General features: G+C 38.9%; 1 long non-coding RNA gene across 1 annotated transcript in view; it reads right to left on the reverse strand.

Moving 5' to 3' along the window:
* Positions 1–2077: 2077 nt before the first annotated feature.
* The window catches only part of LOC125109292 (uncharacterized), an 86174-nt gene continuing 72093 nt past the window's right edge, over positions 2078–16158 (reverse strand). The window contains exons 4-5 of the long non-coding RNA XR_007130175.1: positions 8034–8134; positions 2078–2123 (exon numbers count right to left, since the gene is read on the reverse strand). This is a non-coding gene — a long non-coding RNA (uncharacterized LOC125109292). The remainder of the gene's footprint in view (positions 2124–8033; positions 8135–16158) is intronic.

The following is a 16158-nucleotide window of genomic DNA, read 5'->3' on the forward strand; positions in this document are numbered from 1 at the left end:
GCATAGAGGTCAAGGATCCAGAAAAAGAGGCATAGATATTTACTATGAATATAAATCTTTGGGCATATAAACTAGAAGGAGATTCAGAAAAGATACCATCATGTGGACCCAGGGCTGCACTAACATCATCTTCCTGAAATATTTACCCTTTGAATTAAGCTTTTAACATTGCAGAGAATATTCCCATTACATGAATAGACGCTATGAGGTCAGAAAAGCTTTACAAATCTGAGACAGATAGATCTATGTTTTCCATGTATTACTCTGGCCCCAGAGCTACAGACAGAATTAGGAAAATATGAAACCTGTATTTAGAGTAAACACTCTAAAATTATTCTAGAATACGTCTACTCCCTAGGAAGGAACAAACTGCCAAGTAATCTTTGTAAAAGTAATTTTTACTATTTTTTTGCTCTTATATATGCCTATGTAATACTGTACTATGAAATACAATTTAAATGCTCTGGTACAGTTCTCAGTGTCTCCCCAACCAACACCATCAAAAGCAGCCTTGTCCGTCACCTGGGAAGTTGTCAGACACAAATTCTCAGGTCCCAGTCTTGACATACCGAAACAGAAACTCTAGAAGGGGGCCCAGGGATCTGTGCTTTCACGAACTCTCCAGTTGATTCTAAGTATATTAAAGTAAGGAAGCACTGCTATAGAACTATCTAGGGATGTTTAGAGATGAACAGTGCTGTTGAACCCAGGAAAAACAGATACACCCTACCAACATCAGCCTAGTGACTTTAATCTGAACCTTTCCTCCAACAGCCATAAAAGAAAACGGTTGACAACTTTTATTTTATTTTGCAGTTTAACAGCTTAAGCAATAAACCCAACTGCCTGAATTATCTTTCTTATCAAAACAAAGCAGATTCTGGTCGGGTGTGATATATAGTGGCAACCTCCAGATTCAAAGAAAATCAATATGCAAATCAATACATTTAACTCCAAGTCTCGTCTGTCAAGCCTTCCATATAAACTGGTTTAATTAGGAGCTCAGTGAAATGCAAGAATAGGCCCAACTCAATATCCCATGCCAAAGCTTTACCAATAATAGAAAATTTTCCAAAGGAAGACACAAAGGATCAATAATAAAGCTGTCTTATCTTAAAAATTGAAAGCTGAGCCTCCCTCAGAGACAATTTGGTAACTCAACCTATCATATGTCCACTAGTAGGAGCTTACAAATGGAAGAAAACTTAACTTTTATTTATACAGAACCCTCTTCATTAAAAGGTCGACTAATCTTTAAAAGCTGACATCTCTAAGACTACATCATCCAGAGGAAGCCACTGCAATGGTTCTCAGTATGGTCTGCTCATTAGAACAATCCCTGCATCGTTAGAACAATCATTAAAAGGCCCCATGATCAGGTTATACATCCAAGTTCAATGGTTCTTTTAACATGCATCAGATAACAATAAATAATAAACTGGAAGGCTTATTAAAACATGGAAAATAATACATAAATAATAATAAATAGTAAATAATATTAAAACATGGAAAACCATACCTTAATAACAAATTCCCCCCACCCTCTGACCAGTTAAAAACACATCTTTGAGGCTGGGACTTCAATTCCACCATCTTTTAAACTCTTGGAAGTGATTCTGAGATTCAGACAAGGTGAGAATTACCAGTTCATGGGCTGACTCAGCCTGCCCACATTTCTGAGATTTGTCCAGCATGGAATGTGTACAAGACAAGAAAGGGAAATAAACACAAACACCTGGGAAATTTTATGCATGAGCCTAAGATGAGGGATATTTTTCCCAACATATCCAATGTTCATTAACCAAAATAATGTTACATGTGTCAAAGTGTTTCTAACCACTGAATAACTGGAAAACCAGTGAAGGATGCTGATATTGGTGGGGTTCACAAAATATTATAATCCTATGAGATGGCCTAGGCACAAGAGAAGACCATCTCAGCAGATCTCACTTGCAACACTGCATGAGGCCACGGGCCACACAGTAAAGTTTACCAGGTGGACACTGAATTAGGACAGTTGTGAAGAGTAACGACTGGGAGTGTCTGAGTGTAACACTCACCTGTTTTAGGGTATGGAAGGAAGATAGTGCCATAGTCAGGTCAAATGGTATTAAGTGAAGATTCTAAGAAAGAACAGAGAAGACCAAAATCAGATCTCCTGGTAAGTTTCACGACAGACTTATTAGATGAATGTGTTTAGCTACAAAATTGAGTAAGATAGTGACCCCAATACAAACCTCATTTGGCCCAAGGATGTTGGAGTTCTTAAAAATACAGCGATAAGGGGCGCCTGGGTGGCTCAGTGGGTTAAAGCCTCTGCCTTCAGCTCGGGTCATGATCTCGGGGTCCTGGGATCGAGCCCCGCATCGGCTCTCTGCTCAGCGGGGAGCCTGCTTCCCTTCCTCTCTCTCTCTCTGCCTGCCTCTCTGCCTACTTGTGATCTCTGTCAAATAAATAAATAAAATCTTTAAAAAAAAAAATACAGCGATAAAGCAAAATAATAATAATGTTAATAATAAAAATAATAACTAAAACTTACTGGGCCTTTTTTATGAGCCAGGCACAATTTTAAGAACTTTACATACATTGGGGCACCTGGGTGGATCAGTTGGTTAAGCATTGGACTATTGATTTCCATTCAGGTCATCATCTCAGGGTCGTGAGATCAAGCCCCTCCTACCCCCGCCCACTACAACATGACCCTCTGCACTCAGGGTAGAGTCTGCTCATGTCCCTCTCTCTCTCTACTCCTCTCTCCACTTGTGTGCTCTCGCAAATTAATTAATTAGTTAATTATCTTTTTTAAAAAAGAATTTTACATATATTAACTCCTTTAACCTTTACAATCTATAAAATGGGGGCTTTCCAGAGGCCAAGAGAGAAGAAGTAACTTGCCCAAGGTCATGAAGCTGTTCTAGGTGGAGCCCTGATTTGTACCCGGCAGACTGGCTCCACAGCGCATTCTTACAAACACATCAGAACATTTTGTGTGCCTCTCTGCCTTGCCCAAGAGCACCTGCAGAAACTATTACACATCTCTAACATCAGTTAGAACAGCACTCATTGCTGACTATCAAGTTAGAGAGAAAGATCTTTAATTATACCTGTTATGTCAAATATATGCTCTGAATATTTGAAGCACTTAACATTTCCAGATATCTAATTTTTCTTTTCTAACCACACAGTGAAATTGTTAAAGATAGCATAAAGGTACTATTGCTTCTTTACTATTCCTTAACCAAAAACACACAGCAAAGACAGAAAAAAAGGCACGCAAAAATATCACGTAATTGTGACTGTCCCCAAACTCCATCTTCGTTTGCCTGAAAACAAAAAGCATCTGTGGCATATAAATTACTATACTCTTTGAAATGATAAAAGATTAAAAATGCCTCACCAATTTGAACACCTATGATAAAGGACTACAAATCCAAACAGATTACATAGACAAAAACAATAAACTGGTCAAAGAATACAGTCAGCTACAAAATAGAATAAAGTGACCCAAATAAATAGTCCATTTAACCCAAGAGCCTGCAAGGGGCCTCAGAGGAACTGGTAGATTTCACCAGAACCAGAACCCCCTGGCATGCCTCTCTGCCAATGCTGATGCAACATCAGCTCTGTGCAGTCAAGCTTTTCACCAGTTAAACTGACATAAGGTACACATTTATTTGTTTATTGTCACTTTCCCTGTTAGAATATAAGTTCATTGCAAGCAAGAACTTTGTCTTCTTCCTACCATACCACGCTCTCCTTTTTTAAGGACAGGGTCTCAAACATAACAGGTACTTAATAAATATCTCTTAAATAGACGGATCATGTTGCCCAGAGAAAAAGAAAACAAGCAGTAATGCAAGGGGGCGCTGCTGAGCAGGGAGCAGTAGTACTGAGCACTTGCACTGGACATGGTGGATACGTTGGCTTGAAGTTGGCACTGTGTCCGAGGAGCTTTAAAGATATGCTTTCCTACCCTATAGTCAGCAACCATATTTCTAGGCTTCTTTCTGATTTGAAAAAAAAATGCGATATTAAATATTCTTTTACCAAGAGGCGCCCAACATTATTCTTAAAAGTAATTTAAAACAACCTAAACCTCCAAAGGGAACAAAGGAGTAAAGGAAGCGATGGAACATCCACACAATACAACTGTTAATGACAGGGAAAAAAGGCTCAAAATATAACACAAAACAAAAAGAAGAGAAAATAAAACTTTACACACACTGCAAAACCAGTTATGCCCGCACAGGCACAGGTGTACAGAAAAGAGACTCAGAAGAAATAGAACATTAATATTCATGGTTGTTTTCTCAGGCTGTGGGAATAATCATGTGGGGATAAATTGCTTTTGTCTTCATGCATATGGGTATTTTTTCAAACATTCCACGATTTACCCAAAACAACTTTTTAAAAAACATTTTTAATTGTATCTTCCTTCACTTGAGACAAAGAAATGATCCCAACTAAGGCAAAAGGTTAATGTACAAAATTTTCCCTTTCCTTCTCATGGATAAAAATATTTGCTTCAAGTTTATCGATTTTGAGTTCCCAGAAATAAGCACAAGAGCAACTGGATGGTAAAACACTTTCAATTTTAGCACACACTGATTGATACATTAAGCAGTACGTTTCAAACTTTCACTTTGCTACAGTTGGGTTGGTTTTTTTTTTGTTTTGTTTTGTTTTGTTTTGTTTTTCCCCAAATGAAGCCTTAAATAGAATAGCAACATACAAAATGGAAACTTTAATGATCTATTCAAAGTTGGGGTCAGCACCCAGAGTGTAGAGGCTGTCAATCTTCTTCTGTCCCTGCAAGGACAGCCTCAGGGACCTCAGAGCTCCTGGAAGAGAACTCAGCAGCCACCACACTGGAAGCTCTGCAAATAAAAACCTTTTCTACAACAACAACAAATTCTGCCCAGATCCTTGAAAGCTTACGCTAAGGTCTTCTCCCCCACTCCCTACCCCCACAGGTGATGAATAATCATGTGTTGCAGATTCTGAGGGACAGCTTCTGTGCTTGTGAGTAACAGCTACACAAAATCCTGTGTGATCATGATTGTGAGGCTTTTTGAATCTGTGCACAATAATGTTAAAATTTCACAGCACCTAAGGAATGCAAAGATACTAAGCCCTAGTCGATCAAGGATTCTTTGACACTTGCTTAATGTTTTCATTTAATACCATGACTGTTGTGATGACAGCATACTCGAGGTAATGCAGTCCAGGTTAGCTGGATTTGCATTACATGGATGACTGATATTAGGCTAGTTGTCTCAAAATCCAACTTCCAGGCTTGCTCTCCACACTTCAGGGGAGTGGTATCTAAACTGTGTTCCCTGGATCCTTTTCTCCCCTGGGGTACCTGGGAACCACTGCAGGGGAGTTGGAGGAAAAGGGGGTATGAAAAGACCTGCTCTGCTTCTCCTCGATTTTGGTGAAGACAGTTTTATTCTTCATCTGTCTTACATATTGGCACTTCGTACAATATTTGATTTGAAAAGAGGGCACCACTGATAATATTTGGAATTTGAAAATGACCACATACAGATGTGTCTTTCTGATGCATTACCACCCACTAGGACCTGCCCTTGGAGGGAGGTACAGGTAATTCCATGATCCAGAAATCACCCCTGCTAACATGTGAGTATATAACAGTCAAGCTTATTTCCTTTGCAACCTTTTCAAAAATATATAAATAGACCTCGAGAACATTCTGCTAAGTGAAATATAATTCAAAGAGAGACAAATACTGTGTGATCTCACTTATATGTAGAAACTAAAAACATTGAACTCAAAGACACAAAGAATAGAATGGTGGTTGCCAGGAGCTGAGGGTAATGGGGAGACGCTGGTCAAAGAGTACAAACTTTCAATTATAAGATAGTAAGTTCGGGGGATCTGAGGTACTGCATGGTGACTAGAGTTAACAATGGTGTATCACATACTTAAAAGTTGCTATGAGAATAGGGCTTTGATATTTTCACCTTAACAACAGCTAAATGGAAATTATGTAAGGCAAAGAATGCATTAATTAACCTTATTATAGCAAACATTTTGTAACAAATTCACATATCCCATTATCAGACCTTAAACTTGTACAATGTTTGTCAATTATATCTCAATAAAGCCAGAGAAAATACATCATTTTCTATAATTTTTATAAAACTTTTTAATAAAACTACATGTACTTTTAGTTTTGTTTTCCAGTTAATAATATATCTTGGGTATATTTTCACACCATTAAATATAAATCAACATCATTCTCAATCTACAGAATTTCACTGCAAATGTCTATCATAAATCTGTCTGCTCTTAAAATAATTTTCTAACCCACTGAGCAGGCAGGCAAAGTATTTTGCTGGGCCAAGAAAAGAAAGCCCTTCCCAAGACCTGAAATCATGGTCTGGAGTTAGTTACCAGATCTGACTCCACACAAAGCTAGGTCTGACAGCTGAGGAATGACCCATTAAATACAAAACCATGTGCAGTTATAATGAACAGGTATCTCTGATCTGTAGTCAGTGTCATAGCAATTTAATAACCCCAGTTAAATGGTGAAATCTTTCATTGTTTCTTTAGGAAGAGCTTGTCTGGATATTCTTATCGAATTCTATGCTTCCTAACACCGAATGAGGGGCCAGGTAGAGAGGACCCTGAATGTACTTCCAAAGTATGATTCTCTTGGTGAGAATAAGATTCCTGAAATCTCTTCCTGTCTTTCAAGCCTGTATTGAAACTGTCTTTCAAGTAGTTTCTTAATGCAACACACATGTGGGAAGGACAGTCCCTGATACAAACTGCTTCAGCACTACCTGAGTCATGGTGTTTAGAAGTTCCATTCAACATGACCGTGAACCAAGCATACTTCAATAGCCACCAGAAAGCTCTTTTTTTCTAAGATGACATTCCCAGGAAAATTTCTCTGGACATAAGATCCAAGCTCCTCCAAGAGGATTGGTTTAACGAATGATGATGTGGGGGTATTTTAAGCGAAAATGTGTAAAGCAAGGGCTAGAAGAGCTATGTCTCTACCACTCCCAGCCACCTTCAGTCACTGTGAATTCATTTATCAAACAAACATGTCACTTTCTTTTTTTTTTTTAAGATTTTATTTATTTATTTGACAGAGACACAGCAAGAGGGGAACATGAGAAGAGGGAGTGAGAGAGGGAGAAGCAGGCTCTCCGCCGAGCAGGGAGCCCGATGCAGGGCTCGATCCCAGGACCCCGGGATCATGACCCGGGCCGAAGGCAGACGCTTAACGACTGAGCCACCCAGGTGCCCCAACATGTCACTTTCTAACTTGAAACTTTGCAATGGCACCCAGGAGCACGCACAAAGAAAAGCAGATATAAGAGCTGGAAGGCAAGAAAGAGCTCTCAGTTCAAGACACAAAAGAAAGGCTAGTATGGAAAAGGAAAAGGTCAAAGATGAGACGGGATTTAGGCAGGAACCAAATCATCTAGGCTTCTAGAACATGGTAAGAACACTGGTATTATTTCAAGTGGGCTGGGAAACCATTCTGTGAGTTTAATCAAGTGACAAACAGAATCTGACAAATATCTTGAACTGTGACTTCAGCTTCCTTGTAAAGAATGACTTGAAGAAATGCGCCAGGTTTTTGCATTAGGACCACAGAACTGAAGGACCACAGGCTCTATCCTGGCTGCCCCATTGGCTTTGCAATACTCCTCAGTCCTTCTCTTTGCCCTAGGAAGCTGTCTTTTAAATGTACACCAATGGTTTCCAAATGGAATGAGTTCCCAAGTGGGATCACATCAGCACAAAATCATTCCTCATTTCTAAAGCACCCAAGAATGCAACAAACCTCGAGAATATAATAACCACTCATGCATACAAAAAGTATTTATAAAGTACCTATACGCCAGGAATCAGATGATAACTAATACTGTACATGTGGATGTTTTATAGAACTTATTAAGGAAATTAAGATACTATGATGTCAAAGGTGATTTTTGCTGATATTGTAGTTCAATGGGTAATATCAAGGAAATTCTGCATACTCTCACCTTGGTCAGCAACAAGGCTTTCTCTTCATGCCATCCTCAGTTTGGCTAGCTTCAGAAAGGGGGTTGTCCTAGGATGAGTCAGATGGGAACCTAGGAAGAGACTGGGCAGAAAACAATGTGGGCAAATGCAGCTGGACCAAAGGCGATCAGAGGTTCTTAAGGATAAAGATAACTGTGTACCCACACTTCCATGCAGCTTCCTGGCATTAATTCTGGAACATCCAAATTCTTGGAGGGCAAGGGGTGGGGGGACTCTTCACAAGTGCCCCCCTTGTCATTACTTCTCCTTCCCATACATCACGTCTTCTTCAGGATTAGGAAACTCTACTTAAAGAATGCACCAAAATGGTTCTGTCCTGTTCTTGGACAACACCTTCTCTGCAGTCTGATAGTCACATGTGATGCCCACCTAGTCCACCGAGGGCAACTCAGTTCTGTATGTGAAGGAACAGACTCCAAGGAGGTTCTCTGGATAGCAGTTGGTATGGAAACATCCTAATTAATATTGATCCTATAACACTAGAATCAAAATCAAGTATAGCAATAACGGCACAAGGGCCTCTATGTCAGTCTGGATCATCTGCATTTTTGTGTCTTAGAAGATAAGGGATAAGAAAGTGCTCTTCCACTGCTTTCTCTGGATATAACTTGATCTCTGTTCCTGCCACCTTTGGCTCCTTGATCTAGGGCACCAGCTTCTACAACTGAAGCACCAGATTCTACAGAGCCCAGCGGCTATAAAAGTTTTCAGAATTAACCCTTCAGGTATCAGTTACCACTTCAAAACCAATACCATTCTCAGCTCCAAAGGAAGGTATGCAGTCTCCTGATCAGATGGAGGGGTAAGGCCACTAGAATGCCAAAAACGGGTAAATCACATGTGTTTTCCAGGCACAATCGAGAGTGACAGACAAGGTCCCCAGTTCTCTAAGGAGCTTGTATTTCGGTGAAGAACAGGGAGGGATGTTAAGCAAAGAAGCTAAAAACTACACATTAATTAAAAAATAAACATAGGAAGCCAAAAATGAACACAAGAATTTCACAAACTGCTATGAAAACAATAAACCAGGGTAATGGGATAGAAACCAACATGGGGGGGCAAGGGAGGTGTGGATACTACTTCAAAAAAAAGGATGTACCTGTTTTCTAAAACTACTGTAACAAAGTCCCAAATGCTGGGGCATCTGAAATAACAGAAATGTATTCTTTCACAGTTCTGGAGGCCAGAGGTTAAAAACAAAGTATTGGTGGGGTCATGTTCCTTCTACAACCTCTAGCAGAGGTTCCTTTTTTACCTTTTCCAACTTCTGGTAGCCCCAAGCAATTCTTGGCTTGAACATTTTTTGAGAGTGTAACTTCCATATCTGCCTTCATCTTCACACAGTTATCCTCCCTGTGTGCATCTCTGCCCAGATTTCCCTTGTCTTACAAAAAGACACCCATCATTGGATCAGGCCCAACCTTAATGAACTCATCTCAATTTGATGACATCTATAAAGACCTTATTTCTAAATGAAGTTACATTCAAAGGAACTGGAGGTTAGGACTTTGATGTACCTTGAGAGGGCACTGGTAGTGGAGGGTGTGGGCGGGGCCACAATTCCACCATAATAAACTGCGAGAGAAAAGCTCTTTGCAGGAGTGACATTTGAGGCAAATTCTACAATGATGGTGGGTCGTTGGTCTGGCTGGTTTTAAGGTGAAAAGTCTCCTAAGCTGAGAAAACAGAAAATACACTGGCCCCCACCTCAAGGCAGCTGCTTAGACAATTTCTCAAGAGAAAGAATAATTATGATGTAATAAGTTTTGGGAAGGAAGAAATAAAAGTGCTAAGAAAATAATCATGAACACAGGAAACCACTATTCAGGTCCCTATGGCAACATTGCTTGTGACTATGAAGAAGCACAAATACAGCAACAAGAAATACTCAGGGAAGGGTACAGAGAACCACACAGCATGCCTATTCCGCAGCCATCTAAATGGACGTTTACAAAAACGATCCAGAAAAATGGAGAAATGCTTACATGTGAAATCAGAAAGTACAGTATATATTTTTTAAATTATGCAAACACATACGTACCTAAAAGACTATCAGAATTGCCACCCCCATGAAAACACTGTGATGTTAAGGTATTTAAATTATGGGTTTTATACTCTTAGCTCATTTGTGGGTGTTTGGATTAACATCATTCTTCACAATAAAAACTAATTTTGTAGGGAAAAAATTACATTTCAAAAAAATTGTGTATTATGTAAATATCACAATCATGTATTTACTATAAGAACAACTTAATTACAGGGTCTTTCTGTATTTACTTCTGGTTTATTTTCCAAGGAATCGAGTATTTTGTATATAGTTGAAGTCCTCTGTAGAGAGGTGATGTTTTAAAACCAAGAATGCAAGGCAAAGAAAAATTTGTCTCAATATTCTTAAAACAACAGGGCCTGGTGAAAGGAATGCAGCTGTCATCAAGCACTGAAACAGAGAGAGAGGCTTCCACTGCTGTCAAAATCATGTCTTGACGGGAACAGCTACTGGTTCCCAACAGAACCAATAAAATGGTTTTAGCTCTACCATGAGAAAATTTAGATACTACTCCATTTCCCATATTTTAAAAAGTACTGCATGCTCACAAAATGACTGGGCTGTGTAAGTGTTCTTAGAAGGGAGAGTAGAGATTAATAAAAAGCTGGGGACAGGCTGAAAGACAGGCCAGCGCACAGTCACGTGTGTGGATCAGTAGCCTCGCCAATGAAACATAATGGTTCCATGGGGGTGGGAGGGGGAACGACTCTCTCCATCTGTACAAAAACATGCCATTTTAAAGTATCCCATTTTCTAATGTGCCCCTGGAAAATTTCAGTGGAAAAATAAGTTAGTTTCATCTGGTGATATCATACAATATATCTAACATGGAGAGGAGGTAAATTTTAGCATCAACAAGACTGTTAAATTCCCAATCATAAAATGAGAAAGGCTGGATCCCCTGCCTGTGGGTACTTGTACTTCCATAAAGTTAGCACTCAAGCAAAGCAACAATTGTTTTTATTTTGTTACTTTTCTAAGCATGGTTCAGCTGACACTCTGCACTTTGAAGCCCATTTTATAAAAAATTAAAATAAATAAAAAATAAAAAATAAAACTCACAATGAATCAAAATAACCAGATGTTTCCAAAGGCGGTAAGGGGGGCGGGGGAAGGGAAGCACTGCAAACTTGTTTTAGTGTCCCAGCTCACTCACTATTTAATTGACCTCAGGCAAGTCACAGGCTCCTTCAGCCTTGGGTTATTTCATCTGGAAATTAGAGATAATCATGCCCACTTAGCATGTTGGGAGAATCAAAGAGAACACAGTATCTGACATTGTTCTGTAAATGATAAAGTGTTTTAATAATACTATAATATAAAATAAAATAATATATATATAATATATAATATATATATCTGTATGTATATTATTTATAATATAGTTAATATTATATAAGTATTATATAATATATAATATGATATAAAAGAATATAAAATAATAATAAAATAATTGTATCACCCTCTAAAGATGGCGATTAGTATCAGGCAATGGGATAACCCTGCCACGTTGTCTCCCCAAACCCTTAAAATTTAGTTTAAGGCATTACATACGGAAAATTATATTGCCCTTCTCTCTTCAAGTTTTTACTTCCCAGAAAGTTAAGGTCTTACCACCTGTTTCATACCACTGTAGGACCAACTATCAAATAGCAAGAACCCAAATATCTTCAAAGCCTTTACTCGGCTATACTGTAATTTGCTCAATTATTTAACCTTCTGGAAAGGAGAAAGTACTGAGAAAGACTTTCCATATTCAAATCTTAATAGACTTCCCTTCAAGCTCTTTAGCCAAAAAAGCCAAAGCAAGGATTTTTATTTTCAGAGGCAAATGCTGTAAAAGTTGGACCAAGAAAGACCTCTTAAAAACTAAATATTTTCCTCTGAACAGACGTAGGATTTTTAAGTGAAAGAAACACCTTCCGATGGGTTGGGGTTTTTTTGTGTGTGTGGTTTTTTTTTGGTTTTTTGTTTTGTTTTGTTTTTGTTTTTGTTTCTGTTTTTAACAGCAAGCTTGTATGATTACCTAGTTGTTCCAACATGAATTCTTTGGGTTGGTACAATTTTGGAGATGTTCTTTGTGCAATGAGAGTCATTTAAAAATTTGTGCAACATTAAGCTCTACATTTTCATCATGGCAAATCATTCTTCATACTCAACAACGCAGTCAGGAATGACTTGTGACTATCTCCAGTAATCTAATTCACCTGCAAAGGTTGACAATTTGCCACCCTTGTCAGTGTTCAAAGAATATGCTGCAGACTCCAGATATATTACCCTAAGAGAAATTGCAAAAATATATTGCTCAAGATCAGCATCTTTAGAAAAAGTGATTACTTGCTGACAACATTGAAGAGAAGCTCACAATTGGATATATGAGTTCTAAATGTGTTTATTAAATATTGATCACAGCAACAATTCTAAAATCCTGTTTTTGCAAATAACTTACAGGAGAATGCTTACAATAGTACACGAAAAGGAAAACAGAATAAAAACTGTATTTGTTCTTTCAGATAACCATTATTTATTGAGCCCCTGCGTACTAGGCACTGTTGTAGATGCTGAGGACCCAGCAGTGAACGAGTTTATCATAATGTATCAGTTATGTTTAAAAGCAAGGAGAGTGATAAATAGTTCACATTTGACACAATGTTCGAGGTTCTGTGTTAAGCACTTAAGTAATTTATCTTTTGTTCTGTGTTATTACCACAAGAAAAGTGCCATTATACCAATTTTACAGGTAAGGAAATTGAGGCATTGATTAAATAACCGACCAATGTTATAGAGGCAGAGGGGCAGAGCAGATCTGGAATCTCTTTCTTTTCATCCAACTCTGAATTTCACTCTGCTGCTCCCACACAACACACTGTCCTGCTATTATCTGCTTTACCCACTCCCCGCAAATCCAAAATAACCCCGAAGCCTTTACCACCTGAGCAAAACTGGGACACACCTGAGAATAGCAAGATCCAAACTTGTCTCCTAAAAATTCCATCAATGTTGAATCCTCTAGGCCCTTCTTCAATAGAAGACTGTAACAAATCGTCCCAGTACACTCTGCCACCTACCCAATTCGGTCTATTTAATTCTTTGCCAATTTCCCAATATAGGTGACACTTGAACAATGTGGGGGTTAGGGCTGCCATTCCCTGACCACACCCAGTCACAAATCTTAGTGTAACTTGTGACTTCCCAAAAAGCTTAACTATGCATAGCCCACTGTTGACTGGAAGCCTTAGCAGTAACATTAAGAGCCAAATAACACGTATTTTGCATCTTATATGTATTAGACACTGTATTCTTACAATAAAGTAAGCTAGAAAAAAAATATATTGTTTCAAAAGTCCTAGAAGATACCATGCTGAAAACAAGAGATGAAAACCTGACATTAAAGATGCAGATCTGATAACATTTTGTGTTACTTAAGGTAACAGACTATGGACTCTGAAAAATAATCTGAGGGTTTTGAAGGGGCAGGGGGGTGGGAGGTTGGGGGAACCAGGTGATGGGTATTAGGGAGGGCACATATTGCATGGAGCACTGGGTGTGGTGCAAAAATAATGAATACTGTTACGCTGAAATAAAAAATTTAAAAAAAAAAATTAGCTGCCAAAGCAGATCAACCCTGAAACCTCAGTGATGCCACATGATAGAAATTTATTTCCTTTTCAAGGATACCCAATGTTAGTGTGTCTGACAGTCCTCAACATGGTCCTCTACCCATTGAGGTGACAGATAAAGACATACCATGGAGAAGGCAAGCCTGCTTCTTTGTCTCTTTAAGAAGTGACACACCACTTCCACACTCACATTCCATTGGCCAGAACTAGTCTTAGAGTCTTGCCAGATGCAAAGGGTGCTGGGAAATATAGTTCTGGGAGGAAACCAGTTACCAGCTGGAATGGGACCATGAAGCTTTGGGGGTCAGGTGATATGCTGGCCACACATCCTAACCAGATGGTATGGAAAATTACAATGACAAGATCTACAAATAATCCAACATGTGAAAGAGAAATGGACAGAAATCAGAATAAAGCTGGGAAAAATTAGGATCTGTTAGTAAGAAGTCAGGACAATCAACAAAAAGGCTATCTTGGCCACTTCAAATGGTTACTTTGAAAGAAGATGAGAAAAAAAGATTCTGAAGTGAAATTGTTTGAAAAGAGCAAAGAGCTGAGATCATAATTGTTTCAATCAATAATATGACAAAGGAAACTAATTCCATTTAAAATGATGTCCTGTTTCCAGAAACTGTGTGTCACTTTACAAGCTGAGATGTGGCACACATTTAATTGCTGTTTCGTCAGAACCACTAATTCTCTTGATTGTGTTGTGAAAACAAAACTACTGAAGAAAATCTTTGTGAAAGCCCTCAAAGAAAAATTAATATTTATACACAGCTGTCCATTTGAAACCATACAAGGTTGAAGTCAATAATTAGCATGATCAGAAAAGTTCCAACAAGTGCCCTTATTTTGAGGTTATTTTCATATAAGCTTTTCCCTCTTAAATAAATCTGTTGGGCACGAATGTGAGATGAAAATAGTGGGGTAACTTGGCAAATCAAGTTCTCATATGTAAAGAGTACATCATTCAGGGAACACCAACCATCTGGACTTGGGTTTCATCCAGTTAAATAACAAGGATTTAAGATATTTTTAAATCCTCATAATACTTAGAACAGAAGCAGTAAGGTTTTGGGAGTCACAAACCTCAAAATTGGGGGATGAAGAACAGGATGAAGAACAGTATGAAGGTTTGCCTGGCTTACCCCATTTCCTATTTTCCAGATGAGGGCATGGAATATGTGACTTAGATCACAAAAACAGATAGTGATGAAACCACATCTGAAACTTAGGTTTGTTGACCAGGAACTGTTAAACAAGCTCCAATACTCACTAGGCTTGCCTTTAGATCCCTCTAGCAGAGAACTCCCTGTACACCAATATCAGCTATTCCTACTACTCCAGGGATCCTGCTTGAAAATGGGGTCATTAGTACAACAGCAAGACAGATTAATCTCAATAATCTATAGCACTGTGGCAATGACAGACACCAGGCAATGGGCCAGGAGCATGGAAGAGAAGCCTGTGGGTCAGATTCTGCCAGAGAAAGGACAGGACTTTAGGGAATACAAAGGCCTACAGAAGGCAAGTATAAGTTAACTTCTGGTATGTACTCATTCTACTGTGTGGTTTCTTGACTTGATCCCTGCACTTTAAATGGACTCTGCTTCTGCTCAAAAGCCTGGTATTCTTCCAGTTGTCACTCTTCAGAAAAGGAACCTCACTGCTTATCATTTATGGCATTGCTACATCCATCCATCCATTCCACAAAGTTTTTCTGAGTATATATTAGGAGCCAATGGTCAGGTGTTAAAAAAAAAAACAAATGGTAAACAATACACAGACTTGGTTTTTGAGAAGCTTCCAGCAGAAAGAGGTACAGAAAAATATTATATTCTGTGACTTTGTTACAAGCCCTCATGGAGAACACCAGCCTTGATTACGTTGCTTAAGAGAAAGGCAATACTCAACACCAAAGACCAGATGGGCAACCCAGTCATCTACTAAGTTCCAAGATAGGAAACTTCATGATGTAGTATAAAGCCATCTACTCTAAGGGTGGTCTGCAGCCCCAAGTTCAAGCATCGCCTTGGAACTTATTACAAATACAGTATTTCCAGGGGCGCCTGGGTGGCTCAGTCAGTTAAGCATCTGCCTTCAGCTCAGGTCATGATGTCAGGTCCTGGGATTGAACCCTGTTGGTCTCTGCAGTCAATGGGCAGTCTGCTTCTCCCTTTCTGCCCTCTGCCCCTCCCCCACTCATGTGCTCGCTCTCTCAAATAAATAATCTTAAAAAAAAAAAGTGTAGCATTTCCAGCCCAACTCCAGAGCTAGGGAATTGTGTTTTATATTTTAACATAATCCCCAGGTGATGTGTCCATGTGTATATTCAAGTTTAAGGTGGTGAATGGCATATTAGAACTTATGGCTACAACTGGCTGTATCTAAAAGAGATCAGAGGAGAAACTGATT

The sequence above is a fragment of the Lutra lutra genome, chromosome 1 (genome assembly GCF_902655055.1).
Source record: "Lutra lutra chromosome 1, mLutLut1.2, whole genome shotgun sequence".
In the NCBI taxonomy this organism is placed as follows: Eukaryota; Metazoa; Chordata; class Mammalia; order Carnivora; family Mustelidae; genus Lutra; species Lutra lutra.